Here is a 14,563-nt window from a genome sequence, read left to right as displayed (position 1 = left end):
CAGAACCATAATCTCACATCCTTCAGAGTCATGCTGATCTTGTATTTTTTGGTCCTTGGACTAGTTTAGTGATTTATTACAAGAAACCTAGTTAGTTTGTGCATTCTTTTCCTTTCTTATATTTCTCATTTGTAAAGACTGATAAACCAACTACACTTTCAGACCTGGTGACATAAATTGTTGGGGCCCCAAGCCTGTGGGCCCCGGCTCCCATTTCCCAGGAGAGGAGACAGTAAATTTCCACTTTTATCAGTTTTGAAATGACATTTATTTGTCCAATGTCGACCTTTACCACAATATTTGTACACCTCTGAAGGCAGCTTTCTGCCTTGAGGGATAAAAGTGTTCAATTTTTATGACATTCTTTTTTGAAATGTCTAGGTTTACCACACTGAAAGCAAACACCTTGCTTGTTATTTCCTTTTAAGGCTTTAGACAAAGCTCCAGCAAATAATTGAGCATTATAAATAGCCCCTCCAACACTAACACAAGTTTTAATATATTTATCTAAATTGGCCCCATTGGCCTTTAATGATTTTAACAATTTTTGACAGTCAGCATAAGCATTTTTAAAAGACAACGTTTGTAACAAAATTTTTGAAGCAAGGTCAGCACCCACAATTTTCAAGACAGCATCCTGAAGACGGGCTACGAAATCTGAATATTGTTCATTTGTGCCCTGTAAAATCTTCACAGAGGAAAGGGAAGATTTTCCTGTTATCTCTACCTTATTTTAGGCCCTTAAAAACAAAGTCTTGATTTAAGTAAGGGCAACATCTTCTAGACCAGCCTGAGCATTAAAAGTAGCATATTGGCCCGTGCCTGTGAGTTGTTCCTCAGTGGCTCCTGGGGGATCACACATAACATTTTTTCTAGCCTGTACATGCGCCTTGTTCATTTACCAGCTGTGCAATTGTAACCACTGAGAACGATCAAGAAAAGCCTTCCCCAAAGTCTTCCAGTCTATAGAAATTATCAAATTTTCTGATGAAAAAATATCAAGAAGACCAAGGATAGGGGTTCATAGTTAGAAATGGCAGCTTTCATTTCTTTTTAAAAATTTAATTTGTAAGGCATTAAATTGGACATTATTGCCACCATTTGAAAACTAAGCATTAGGAACAAAAGAAGCACAAATAATTGGAAACAGATCCAGCTCCTTAAAATTTTTTTTTTTTTTTTTTTTACGAGACATTTTTTAAATTCACAAAATGATACATGTTAACTCTAAGCTGGAAAACACGGATCACTAAGTGATTTTGTGCGAAGCAAACAACAAAATCATTAACACAGAAGTTATACCAAAAATGCAAAGGAGCCTTCCCACCTCTGCACAAAACAGCAAAAGCCCAAAAGTTGTTAGGCTGAGACATTTCAAAGTAAATTATTTTATGACCTCAAGAAAAAGATCATATCAAAGCTATTTTATCAGTTCCAGGAAAGTTTCCAAAATGTTTAATCAAGTCAGCATAAAAAGGATACCAAAATCTAGGAGAAAGCGCGTAATAAAATAAAATGCTGCAAAACACAGTTCATCCTCAGTTATATCAGTGAAATATCCTAAATTAAAGACTTGCCGATAGAATGCAGCAAAAACAGAGACAGAGCAAGAAAGGACTCCGAGCAGGAGCCCAAGGTTCATGGTAAGAAAACAAGTGGCTGAGCAGCTGGAGAGAAAGCAGCCCGGGGGGATTCGGCCACGTGACGTGCGGTTGACCCTGCGGCAGGGACCCGCCAGGCTGCCCGCCCCTCAGCGCCTCAGCCCCTCAGCCCCCTCAGCCGTCTCAGCCTGTTGGGGGCACTGAGAAAACTTTGCCAAACAAAGGTAAAGATAAGGAAGCCCGGGGGTTGGAGGCACTGGAAAATTCTCTTTTAACAGGGCAGAAGGAAAAGAAACAGGGAAAGCTCACAAAGGTGAATTAGAAGAATGTATCTGTAATATTTGTTGAAGCATTTCCATAATACACTGCATGTCAGAATTTCCCTTAGAAGAAGGAAGAGCTGGCTTTTTCTCTTCTCCCCCTTTTGCTACCCTGGCACAAATGGGCTCCATTTCAGATTTATTTTATTTTATTTTATTTTTCCAAATCCTCAGATACCTTTCCTCCTGTGGCTACATTACCACACTCCGAATCAGTCTCAAGTAACTCTAATGTCTGAGTGATAGAGTTACACAAGGTCCACAATTTTAGAGGCATAATATCCCCTAACTGGAGAGCTCTAAGCAAAGCTTTTACTACCTGTAACCATTTTTTCCGATTCAGCTGCACTTTAGTCTGATACTGAAACCAGTAACAATGTTATTCAACATGGGCAAACAATCGCTTCAAAGTCTTTTTCTTTCACTTCTACTCCCATAGACAGCAACAGTCCTTGAAACAGCCATAAATACTCTGAGGCCAGAGAGATGGAATTCCCATAATGAAAGCTTAAGAAGGTTCCCCTTAACAATATCTGAGCCTTACCTGCTCCTAGGGGGTTCCCCTTCTTGTTCTCCCCTACTCACCCGTGCTGACCCTGCTCGCTGCGCCACTTGTTGGGGGCCGCACCGGGGGTGGTGGAGAATGAAAGAACACACACAAAGACAAAGACACACAGAGAACATGGCGGCCGCACTCAGAGCCTCCGCCTCACTTTATTTATACTCCATAAACCTCAGGTCAGCAGAAAGAATGCAATGCAAAACAAATTTCTTTTCCCACATGTAACCTTCTACTCAGTACCTTGTTTCTATATTCTTTCTTATCTACCCGCCTTCTTGGCGCCTACGGGAGTTCATTAAAAGTTCAGTTGGAGATACTGTCCTTGAGCCCTATCTATTCTCAGCATACTGTTTTCAAAGGCCCCTGCACATGGTGGCTCATGCCTGTAAAAGAGGAGGAGGAAGAGGAAACATCCAGGCATGGTGGCTCATGCCTATGAAGGAGGAGGAGGAGGAGGAGGAGGAGGAGGAGGAAACAGTCAGGCGTGGTGGCTCCTGTAAAAGAGGAGGAGGAGGAGGAAATATCCAGGTGTGGTGGCTCATGCCTATAAAAGAGAAGGAGGAGGAGGAGGAAACAGCCAGGCGTGGTGGCTCATGCCTATGAAGGAGGAGGAGGAAAGAGGCAAATGTGGTGCCTCACACCTGTAAAAGAGGAGGAGGGGGAGGAGGAAAGAGCCAGGCGAGGTGGCTCATGCCTATGAAGGAGGAGGAGGAGGAAACAGCCAGGTACAATGGCTCACGCCTGTAGAAGAGGAGGAGGAGGAGGAGGAGATAACGAGTTGTGGCTGATGACTGTAAAAGATGGGGAAGGAGGAGAAAACAGGCTGACAAGGTGGCTCAGGCCTGTAGAGGAGGAGGAGGAAGAAACAGCCAGGCATGGTGGCTCACATCTGTAAGGGAGAATGAGGAGGAGAAAGAAATAGTCAGGCGGTGGCTCCAGCCTTTAAATGAGGAGGGGGAGGAGGAGGAGGAGGCGGAGGCAAACAAAGAACCAGGGGAGGTGGCTCACACCTGTGGAGGAGGAGGAACTAGCCAGGCTCAATGGCTCCTGCCTGTAAAGGAGGAGGAAGAGGAATAAACAGCCAGGCACGCTGGCTCCTGCCTTTAAATGAGGAGGAGGAGGGAAAAGCTGTCAGCTGTACCACATTTTGGAGGGAGGCATCCCAGATCTGTGGAGTGTTAGCTTCAGGCTGCTACGTTCACTGAGCCTTTCAGGGCTGACCCATCTTCCTACCAGGCTGCCCATTTCTTTTTTCTTTTTCTTTTTATTCCTTGGAGACAGAGTCTCCCTCTGTAGCCCAGGCTGGAGTGCAGTGGCACGATCTCAGCTCACTGCAACCTCTGCCTCCTGGGTTCAAGTGGTTCCCCTCTCTCAGACTCCTGAGTAGCTGGGACTACAGGTGCGTGCCACCATGCCCAGCTAATTTTTTTTGTATTTTTACTAGAGATGGGGTTTCACCATATTGACCAGGCTGGTCTCGAAGTCCTGACCTTGTGATCTGCCTGCCTCGGCCTCCCAAAGTGCTGGGATTACAGGCGTGACCCACTGTGCCTGGCCTTAATTTTATTTTTTGTAGAGATGGGGATCCCTTAATTTTATTTTTTGTAGAGATGGGGGTCCCTTAATTTTATTTTTTGTGGAGATGGGGGTCCCTTAATTTTATTTTTTGTAGAGATGGGGATCTCACTACATTTCCCAGGTTGGTCTCAAATTCCTGTCCTCAAGTGATCCTCCCTCGTTGGTCTCCGAAAATGCTGAGATTACAAGTGTGAGCCGCTATGCCCGGACTTAATTTTTGTATTTTGGTATTTAGTATTTTTGTATTTTTAGTAGAGACAGGGTTTTGCCATAGTCTCAAACTCCTGGACTCCAGCAATCTGCCCACCTTGGCCTCCCAAAATGCTGGGGTTACAGGCATGAGCCACTGTGCCTGGCCAAGTAAAGGGGAATCTTGAGTCTCTTTGTATTAGTCCTTTCTTCATTGTACTCAAAGAATGCCTGGAACTGGGTATTTAATAAAGAAAAGAGATGTATTTGCTCACAGTTCTGCAGGCTGTACAGGAAGCATAGTATTGGCTATTTGTTTCTGGTGAGGCCTCAGGAAGTTTCCAATCATAGCAGAATGTATAAACCAAAATATATGTGAGACAGGTATTGATCAATTTAGGCAATTTATTTTGGGCTGGGTGCCATGGCTTATGCCTGTAATCCCAGCACTGGGCGGTTGAGGCAGGTAGATCACTTGAGGCTAGGAGTTTGAGACCGACCTGGCCAATGAAGTGAAACCGTGTCTCTACAAAAAATGCAAAAATTAGCTGTCATCTCAGCTACTCAGGAGGCTGAGGCAGGAGAACTGCTTGATCCTGGGAGGCGAGATTGCAATGAGGCAAGATCACACCACTGTACTCCAGTCTGGGCAATAGAGTGAGTGAGATTCCCTCTTAAAAAAAAAAAAAAGTTTGTTTTGCCACCATTAAGGAGGCAGGTCTGTGTCTTTCTCCAAATATTATTTTGAGGGGTTCAATATTTAAAAGAGAAAGGATGGATAATTGGGAAAGAGGAAGACATTTTAAAAAGATGTGAGTAGATAAGAGACAAATGGTTGTGTTCTTTTGAGTCTGATCAATCTTTCTTTCTTTTTTCTTTTTGTCGCAGAGTTTTGCTCTTATTGCCCAGGTTGGAGTGCAATGGTGCCATTTTGGCTTACTGCAACCTCAAATTCCTGGGTTCAAGTCATTCTCTCGCCTCCACCTCCCGAGTAGCTGGGATCACAGGTGACCGCCACCACACCTAGCTAATTTTTGTACTTTTAGTAGAGATGGGGTTTCATCATCTTGGCCAAGCTGGTCTCGAACTCCTAACCTCAGGTGATCCACTCGCCTCAGCCTTCCAAAGTGATGGGATTACAGGCATGAGCCACCATGCCTGGCTTTAATCAGACTTTCACCAAATACACAATGTACATCTAGGGGAAGGATAGAGGAATAGTCACTTAGGCCATCTCTTTTTTCTTTTTTTGGACAGAGTTTCACTCCTGTTGCCCCGGCTGGAGTGCAACGGTGCAAACTTGCCTCACTGCAAACCTCTGCCAACCCCAAGTTTCAAGCGGTACTCCTGCCACAGCCTCCCGAGTAGCTGTGATTATGGGTGCGTGCCACCACCCCTGGCTAATTTTTGTATTTTTAGTAGAAACTGGGTTTCACTGGGTGTGGTGGCCCATGCCTGTAATCCTAGCATTCAGGAGGCTGAGGCAGGCAGATCAGCTGAAGTCAGGAGTTCAAGACCAGTCTGGCCAATATGGCAAAACCCTGTCTCTACTAAAAATACAACAATTAGCCAGGCAGTAGTGGCGTGTGCCTATAATCCCAGCTACTCTGGAGGCTGAGGCAGGAGAATTGCTTGAACTTGGAAGGCAGAGGTTGCAATGTGCAGAGATTACACCACTGCACCACAGCCTGGGTGACAGAGCAAGACTCTGTCAAAAAAAAAAAAAAAAATTGAAACAGGGTTTCACCATGTTGGGCAGGCCAGTCGTGAACTCCTGACCTCACATGATCCACCCGCCTCGGCCTCCCAAAGTGCTGGGATTTCAGGCATGAGCTACCACCCCTGGCCGTCACTTATGCCTTTGTCTAGCTCAGGGAATCTGCATTTATCCATCAGAGGAACCAGTCAAATACGTGTTTGTCTCAGGTAAGCAGAGGGATGACTTAGAGTTCAGTAAAGTTCTTGGTGCTCACAAGGAATTTCCTAGCAGGCAAATTGGGTGGGAGGTACGTAGCTTTTTTTTTTTTTTTTTTTTTTTTTGAGACAGTGTAACTCCGTGGACCAGGCTGGAGTGCAGTGGCATGATCTCGGCTCACTGCAACGTCCTCCTCCCAGGTTCAAGCGATTCTCCTGCTTCAGCCTCCTGAGTAGCTAGGATTACAGGCGTGCACCACCATGCCCAGTTAATTTTTTGTATTTTCAGTAGAGATGAGTGTATCACCAGGTTGGCCAGCCTGGTCTTGAACTCCTGACTTCAGGTTATTGGCCCACCTCAGCCTCCCAAACTGCTGGAATTACATACGTGAGTCACTTCACTTGGCCTTTCTCCCTGTATCTTCATGTGCCTGCAAATGCAAGAGGGAGTTCCTGGCCCCTTGGTTAGTAGGGTCAGGACCCCAGAGACCCAGGGTCAAGGCTATGCTTCCATTCCTAGGATGTGCATCCTTGCAAGAGGCTGCATCCAACAGGCATGGAAGAGGCCCCACTGTGGCCTGCTTGAATTTCTGCTGTGGAAAGCAAGAGGAGGTGCTTCCTGAAGAAATGGGGGGATGCCACCAGTCTCACGGGTTTTGTCCTGGCCTGCAGCCCTGGATCATCCAGCCTGTGCTGGGGTGAGGAACCAAGCTTGCCCTTCTTGGCTGGAGCTGAGGGTGAGGGTCCCGCTTCCCCAAAGGCCTAGCCTGGGGTTTCAGCTGCAGGCCCCACTGGGCAGCACCAGGCCCATCCCTCCCCTCCAGGCCTGACACTCGTCCACAGCAAAGATGGTGCGGATCATCTCAGGTACCTGAAGCCACCCATCTGCCAGGCTCCTCCCGCACGGCTCTTAGCCCTGCAGACAGTGACCAAGCTGTGGGGCAGAAAGTGTGACCTGGTGGACGGGGTGGCCTGCACAGCGTTCGGGCTGCTGTTGTGTGGCTGCTTGCTGACACTGCAAAGCAGGATGCTGTACCCCCAGGAGAGCCCATCTCGGGAGTCCAAGGAGCTGGGTGGCCTCTGGAGCTTCTGCACAGACTTCGGCACTGACACCAAGGCTTTAAGGAGCAGTGGTACCTGCGGCCGCTGCAGGAGGTGAGGACTCGGGTCAGGGTCAGGAGGCGCCCAGAATCCAGGCGGTAGGAGAGGGGAGCGCTGGCCCCCTGCAGGCTCCTTCCCCTGGGTGCCCAGAGCTGGGGGCCCTAAGGAGGTTAAAGGTCAATGGGCTTGGGGGCATGGGACTGGGGGTGGGGGACCCAGGGAAACCGGGAAGTCGAAGCAGAGGAGGTGGGAAGAGGAAGAAGCACTCCTGCCAAGCCACCTCCTGAGGTGAAGGGTGAGCCCAGGCAGTGTCCTTTTTAATGTTTCGTTTTAATTTTTAAAAATTTTTTGAGACTGGGTTTGGCCCTGTCACCCAGGCTGGAGCTGAGTGACACAATCCTAACTTCTGAGCTCAAGTGATTCTCCCACCCCAGCCTTGCAAGTTAGCTGGGGCCACCATGCCTGCTTAATTAGAAAAAAATACTTGGACAGGTTAGGTGGCTCGCTCCTGTAATCCCTGCACTTTTGGAGGCACAGGCGGGTGAATTACCTGAGCGCAGGAGTTTGAGACCAGTCTGGCCAACATGGTGAAACACTGCCTCTACTAAAAATATAAAAATTAGCCAGGTGTGGGTGGTTCATGCCTGTAATCCCAGCTACTTGGGAGGCTGAGGCAGGAGAATTGCTTGAATCCGGGAGGCGGAGGTTGCAATGAGACAAGATCATGCCACTGCACTCCAGCCTGGGTGACAGAGTGAGACTCCATTTCAAAAAAAACCCAAAAACCTGTTTTTTCTTTAAACATATAGGGTCTTACCACGTTATCCAGGCTGGTCTTGAACTCCTGGCCTCAAGCCATCCTCCCACATTGACCTCCCAAAGTGCTGATTATAGGCATGAGCCACCCAGACACTCATGTGGCCAGCGGGGAGCGCGTTGCACAGAGCCGGGCCCGGGGATCGGGAGGAGGGGACAGTTTAGATGTTCTGAGGTCAGCTCTGCTGAGGCAGGAAGGTCCCTTGGTTTTCAAGGTTCAGATAGAGGACAGGACATGACATCAGGCCAAGGATGCCACCCCTGTTTCACTTCTGACTTGGAAGCGGTCAGCAGAGAAATGGGACCAGGTGAGGTCTGGGCTGTGTTTGTCTCCTCTACATCCTCTTTTTCTGACTTTGCGGCATTCGGTACAGGAAGAAGAGGAGAGAGCTGAATGCTAGTGTGCGCCCCACTCACAGTGTCCTAAGCAAAGCTCCCCCATCCCCCCAACCTGCCTTCCTCCCTGTGACAGGCAGTGGGTCATCTGTCTCGGGGATAATGGGCCCCATCCACTCCCAAGGAGGAACTCCTGGCCCCACAGGCCCAGGTGCACAAACCACCCTGACAGTTGACCTGTCGTCAGCAAGTTATCTGTACGTTCTGCCAAGAGTTCCTGCTGTATGTCAGGACTTGCACTAGGCCTGGGAGGCCCAGCTGTGCACCACACTGGCCCCACATCTTTTTGAGGACCTAGGAGCTGAGCCCTGCTCCTCTCTCCGCAGTCAGGCCTCACCCTGGATGTGCTGGTTCCCTCTAGCTTCAATGACATTGGCCAGGACTGGTGCTTGCAGCATTTTGTTAGCTGGGTGTTGTATGAATGGGAGGTGATCCTGCTGGAGCAATGGACCCAGGACATGCACACAAGAGTGGTGCTGAGGATTGGCAGTGCCCACTTCTATGCCATCGTGGTCAGTGCAGCCAGGAGCAGGCAGGGTGGTTGGGTGGGCCCGGCTACTGACCAGCATGGGACCCCAGCAGCCACCCACAGCCTGTCTTCTGGGGTGGGATGGTGGGTGTCCCTGCCCTACCCTGGGGGCTGTGCCCTGTGTAGGGAGATAGGTGGCCTGATCTACCCCATGGGGATGCCATTCTTCCCATCTGCCTGGCAGGCCCCTGAGCCCCATGATGCAGGTTATGTGAGGGAGTGCCTGATAGCAGGGCCCCTCCTCATGCCCTGACCTGCCACCCCCTCCCCGTATCTCCTGTGTCTGCAGTGGGTGAATGGTGTCAACACACTAGAGCATGAGGGGCTGACATCAGCAGCTTGGACCAGGTGGGGCCCCTGCCCTCCTGCCTCCGTGTCACTAATCACCATCAATAATATGCTCACCCCCAAGAAGGGGGTCCCTGCCACCGGGGACCATCTGCTACATGACCAACACCTCCGTGTGGGTACCAGCCTGTCTCTACCACACGCACCCACCTTCCCATCCCACCCCGTGGTCTTCCTGCTAGGGTCAGGGTGGCCTTTGCAGGGTGGAGGCCCTGGATCTGGGGAGGCCAGGGAGCAATGTGAACTGAAGTAAAAGGACCCAGGGCAAGGGTGCAGCAAACCACAGTCCTCCCACCCTAGGTATCCCAAGGGTTGCTTTGTACAGAAAACAGACTTTGACTTCTTCAACTACAAGGGACTGCAATGGGCTGTGCTTCTGTACACGACACCCACCACCTACGTCGACGGTATCACCATCACCACCAGCGTGGAACAAGACAGTGGTGAGGGCTTCTGGTAGGATCCTCCCTCCGCGTGGTCCTGATTGTTCTCTGTTTGAAAAATTATCCCAGGAAAAAGGTGCTCCCAGCATCTCTAAACCCTCACAGGTTCCCATCCACCTATGAAGCTAAAATCCAGCTTGAGTGGACACTGGCTCCTGAAATCATCCATGGGGTTGACCTCCGAGGAGTTTGTCCTAACGTGGATGGATGTTCTGTCCCTTCTCCACGGTGGTGCTCTCACTCCAGCTCCTCTTGCTATACATTGTGCTCAAGGAACAGGCAGCTTTGCGGGAACAGGCACTGTGGCTCATGCCTGTTCTCTTAGCTCTTCGCAAAGAGGCCCTGGTAGGAGGATCTCTTGAGTCTAGGAGTTCAAGACCAGCCTGGGCAACACAGGGAGACCATCATCATGAAAAATGAAAAAATTAGCCAGGCGTGGTGATGTATGCCTGTAGTCCCAGCTGCCGGGGCAGGAGAATCACTTGAGCTTGGGAGGTCAAGGGTGCAGTGAGCTAGGACCATGCTACTGCACTCTGATCTGGGCAACAGAGGGAGACCCTGTCTTTTTTTTTTTTTTTTTTGAGATTGAGTCTCACTCTGACCAGGCTAGAGGGCAGTGGTGCAGTCTCAGCTCACTGCAACCTCCACCTCCTGGTTTCAAAGGATTATCCTGCCGCAGCCTCCTGAGTAGCTGGGATTACAGGCACCTGCACCACACCTGGTTAATTTGTGTATTTTTTGTAGTAGAGACGGGGTTTCACCATGTTAGCCTGGCTGGACTTGAACTCCTGACCTGAGGTGATGCTCCTGCCTCAGCCTCCCAGAGTGTAAGGATTTTTAATTTTTTTTTTTTTTTTAAATATATCTTTTTCTGAGATGAGGCCTTACACTGTCGCCCATGCTGGAGTACAGTGGTGAGATTATTGACAGCTGTTTTGGGACCTCGGTTCCAAGTTTAAAAGAGTTTAGGCTGGGTGTGGATACCTATCTTGGGAGGCCAAGGTGGACAGATCACTTGAGCTCAAAAGTTCGAGACCTGCCTGGGCAACATAGTGAGACCCTGTCTCAAATAAATAAATAAATAAGAATTTAAACAACAATCACACAGCAAAGGTGATGCAGTGTAGAGCAATGTATTGCAAAGAAAAGAAATTTTGGAAGTTAAGTGCAGAATAGCCCAGGCACAGTGGCTCATCCATCTAATCCCAGTGCTTTTGGAGGCTGAAGCGGGTGGATCACTTGAGCTTAGGAGTTCAAATAAGCCTGGCCAACATTAGCTTGGTGTGGTGGCATGTGCCTGTAATACCTGCTACTCTGGTGGTTGAGATGGGAGAACTGCTTGAACTTGTGAGGTGGAGGTTGCAGTGAGCTGAGATTGTGACACTGCACTCCAGCCTGGGTGACAGAGCGAGACCCCTTCTAAAAAAAAATAGTGAAGTCCAAAATATGCAGTTTACCCTGAGAGAGACAATTCAGGACAGGCTGCTCGTAACGATGAAACAGCGCTGATTCTTCCTGGGGAAACTCCCTTTCTGGGGGGTCTTCTGTGATGAATGCCTAAGGAGCTGGGAAGAGGTGTAAGCACATTTTGGGCTGTCCTTTGGGTGCATATGTGCAGTAGCCGTACATGGTGGTTCACACATCACATGTCTCAGTGCCGTGATTGGCACATCTCAAAAACACCTTCGCTTCCTTGACTGCCTACCCTGCCTTAAGATGTAGCTCACTGCAGCCCTGAACTCTTGGCTCAAGCAGTCCTCCCATTTCAGCCTTCAAAGTAGCTGGGGCTGCAGGGGCTGCAGGCACGCACCACCACGCTTGGCTAATTTTTGGTATTTTTAGGGAAGAAGTGGTTTCCCTATGTTACCCAGGCTGGTCTTGAACTCCTGGGCTCAAGTGATCTTTCCACCTCAGCCTCCCCAAGTGTTGGGATTACAGGTGTGACCACTGTGCCTGGTCAAAAAAAATATTTTTTTAAGTTGAAGAAAGCGCTGGACACAGTCACTCATGCCTGTAATCCCAGCACATTGAGAGGCTGAGTTGGGTGTATCACCTGAGGATTAGGTGCAATTTCTACAATTGGTTTGGTGGAAATCAAATCCAAGTACGACTACAGCCAATGGTGAGGGGACCAGGCCTTTCGCGATGATGAGTGATCCCAAAAGTTAAAAATACCAAATGTATGATAGTGCTCCCGTGACTGGTTAACATGGTGATAGTCACTAGTCCATCGAGGTGTCTTATTTAAGGGGAATGTGTGGGCAATCTTAGTTTTATGACCCTGAGGTAAGAACCAAATGCCAGGTATAGTTGAAGCATTATCACCCCCAAGTATTACGGGCCTGGAGCGAGGAGAGTTACACGCCCGAGTGGGATGATGATTTCTCAGAGTTTGGTAGATTAAGAAACCAAAATTTGGTAGGAGATATCCATGCTGGCAAGGGTGGTTTTGACTGAAATGTGCTATGTCCAATGAACAAATGAATGTACTGTGTAATATTAAGGACTTTGAGTAGTGTTCGATATTCATATGGAACTAGTTCTCTATGTAAGTATAGTATTATATAGGACAGTTAAGAAATTGCTAATAATTGCTTATATGCATGTGGAGCAAGCTTGTAATGTCATATAATCTGTGAATGTACTGTGTACAATCAAGCATTGATAGTACTATATATTATCATGGGGACTAGCAGTAATGCATGAAGTACATAAAAGTATTCATGTATTAGTGCTGATGGTCAGTACTTACATAATAGTTAAAATGTGTGCCGAAAAGAATACAGAGAATAGTTTAATTAGAATCTCAGCTTTGGGTGTTGATGGTGAAGCGGGAATGCTTTTTCTCTGAGTTGCCCTGGGGGACTCTCCATTTCTGGTTTCCAAGACTGGTGTATTGGATTATACTGTAAGGGCAGTTTCATTTAAGTAGTTTTTTCTTGATTAGGGCAGTGAGTGGTAGGAGAACAAGAAAAATAGAGAAACATATCATAGATGTCATCTGTCCGATGGTAATGAAAGGATGTTCTTGGCTGTCCTCCAATCCATGTGAGGGTGAATAGGTCGGTGACTAAGATTCAGAACAGATATTGCCTTAATGGGCGGAATATTATGCTTTGTTGTTTGGATGTGTGGAGTGCAGGAATAACTCCTAGAAGGAGAGTGGATAATAGAAGGGCCAGTACACCTCCTAGTTTATTGGGGATGGATCGTAAGATTGCATATGCAAATAAAAAGTATCACTATGGTTTTATGTGGGGCGGGGTATTTAGGGGTTGACTAAGGTGTAATTATCTGGGTTGCTCAGGTGGTCAGGCAGAAACAGTACTAGAATTATTAAAAAGAGGAGGAGGAAAACCTAGAATATCTTTGATTGTGTAGTAAGGGTGGATGGTGATTTTTTCAGAATGTGGTGAAATTCCTGATAGGAGCAAAAGGTGGAGAAGTGTTAGGGCTATCATGACAAAAGGTAAGATGAAGTGGAAGGTGAAGAATCGTGTAAGAGTGACTGTGTCAACTGAAAATCCACCTCTGATTCACTGGACAAGGTGAGTTCCAATATATGGGATGGCTGATAGTAGGTTTGTGATTAGTGTAGTGCCTCAGAATGGTATTTGGCCTCATGGAAGCACATAGCGTATAAATGCTGTTGCTGTGGTTGTGAGTAGGAGGATAATGCCAGTGTTTCAGGTTTCTAAGTATACGAATGACCCATAATATAAGCCTCAGCCTACATGTAGGAAGAGGCAGATGAAGAATGTTGAAGAGCCGTTAGTGTGAAAACAGTGGACTTTTCAGACTTGGTCCACATCTCGGTTAATATGGGCAACAGAAGAGAAAGCAGTTGGGGTATCTGGTGGGTAGTGTATGGCCAGAAATAATGCTGTGATGATCTGGAGGGTTAAGCAGGTACCAAGAAGTGAGCTGAAGTTTCAACATACAGAGATATTAGATGGTGTGGGAGATCAATGGATGTGTAATTAATGATTTTATTAGTGGGTTTGTTTTATATATAATGGTCATTAGTGTTCTTAGAGTTGAAGTACAATGATGGTTTTTCATATCATCAGTCATGGCTATAACCCATGTGGGAAAAATGACATGTTTTATTCTTACTAAGTGTTCTTTTGTTATGGGATTTGTAGGGTTTGTTCTAAACCTTCTCCTATTTATGGGGGTTTAGGGTTAATTCTTAGTGCTGCTGTAGGTTGTGTTAGTGTGTTGAATCATGGTGGGGCTTTTATGGGATTAATAGTCTTTCTGATTTATTTGGGGGGTGATGGTTGTTTTTGGTTATACTGTGGTGTTTGTTGGCTCTTGAGGAATACCGTGAGTAATGAGGATCAAGTATTGAGGTTTTACAAACTTTATTATTGGGGCTATTAATAGAGTTGTTGTTACTTTGATGAATATTGAGTATGATGGTTTGGTCATCATAGTTAATTTCATCAGTGTGGGAAGTTGAATAATTTTTGAGGGTGAAGGGCCAGGGTTGGTATGTTAGGATTCTGCGGGTGTGGGTGCTTTCTATAATTATAGGTGTTGATTGGTGGTAGTTGCTGGTTGAACATTGTTAGTATTTATGTTGCATTTGAAATTACTTGGAGTGATATATTAGATAATGAAGAGTAAAGTTAAAAAGGATGGAATAAAAAAAGAAGAAATAAAATTTAATTAGACCTTTTTGAGTAGTTACGGTAATGGAGGCTGTGATTTGGGTCTGTGAAATTGTCTTTGGTATGGACTTTTCTAGTAAAATTACATCT

General features: G+C 47.1%; 1 pseudogene; it reads left to right on the top strand.

The window, feature by feature from the left end:
• The first annotated feature begins 3,523 nt into the window (after nucleotides 1–3,523).
• LOC119622737 (beta-glucuronidase-like) lies at nucleotides 3,524–9,814 on the top strand (annotated as a pseudogene).
• Nucleotides 9,815–14,563: the final 4,749 nt, after the last annotated feature.

The sequence above is a fragment of the Chlorocebus sabaeus genome, chromosome 21, assembly GCF_047675955.1.
Source record: "Chlorocebus sabaeus isolate Y175 chromosome 21, mChlSab1.0.hap1, whole genome shotgun sequence".
Lineage (NCBI taxonomy): Eukaryota > Metazoa > Chordata > Mammalia > Primates > Cercopithecidae > Chlorocebus > Chlorocebus sabaeus.
The sequence above is the reverse complement of the archived record's forward strand: the minus strand, read 5'-3'. Positions and strand labels throughout refer to the sequence as shown.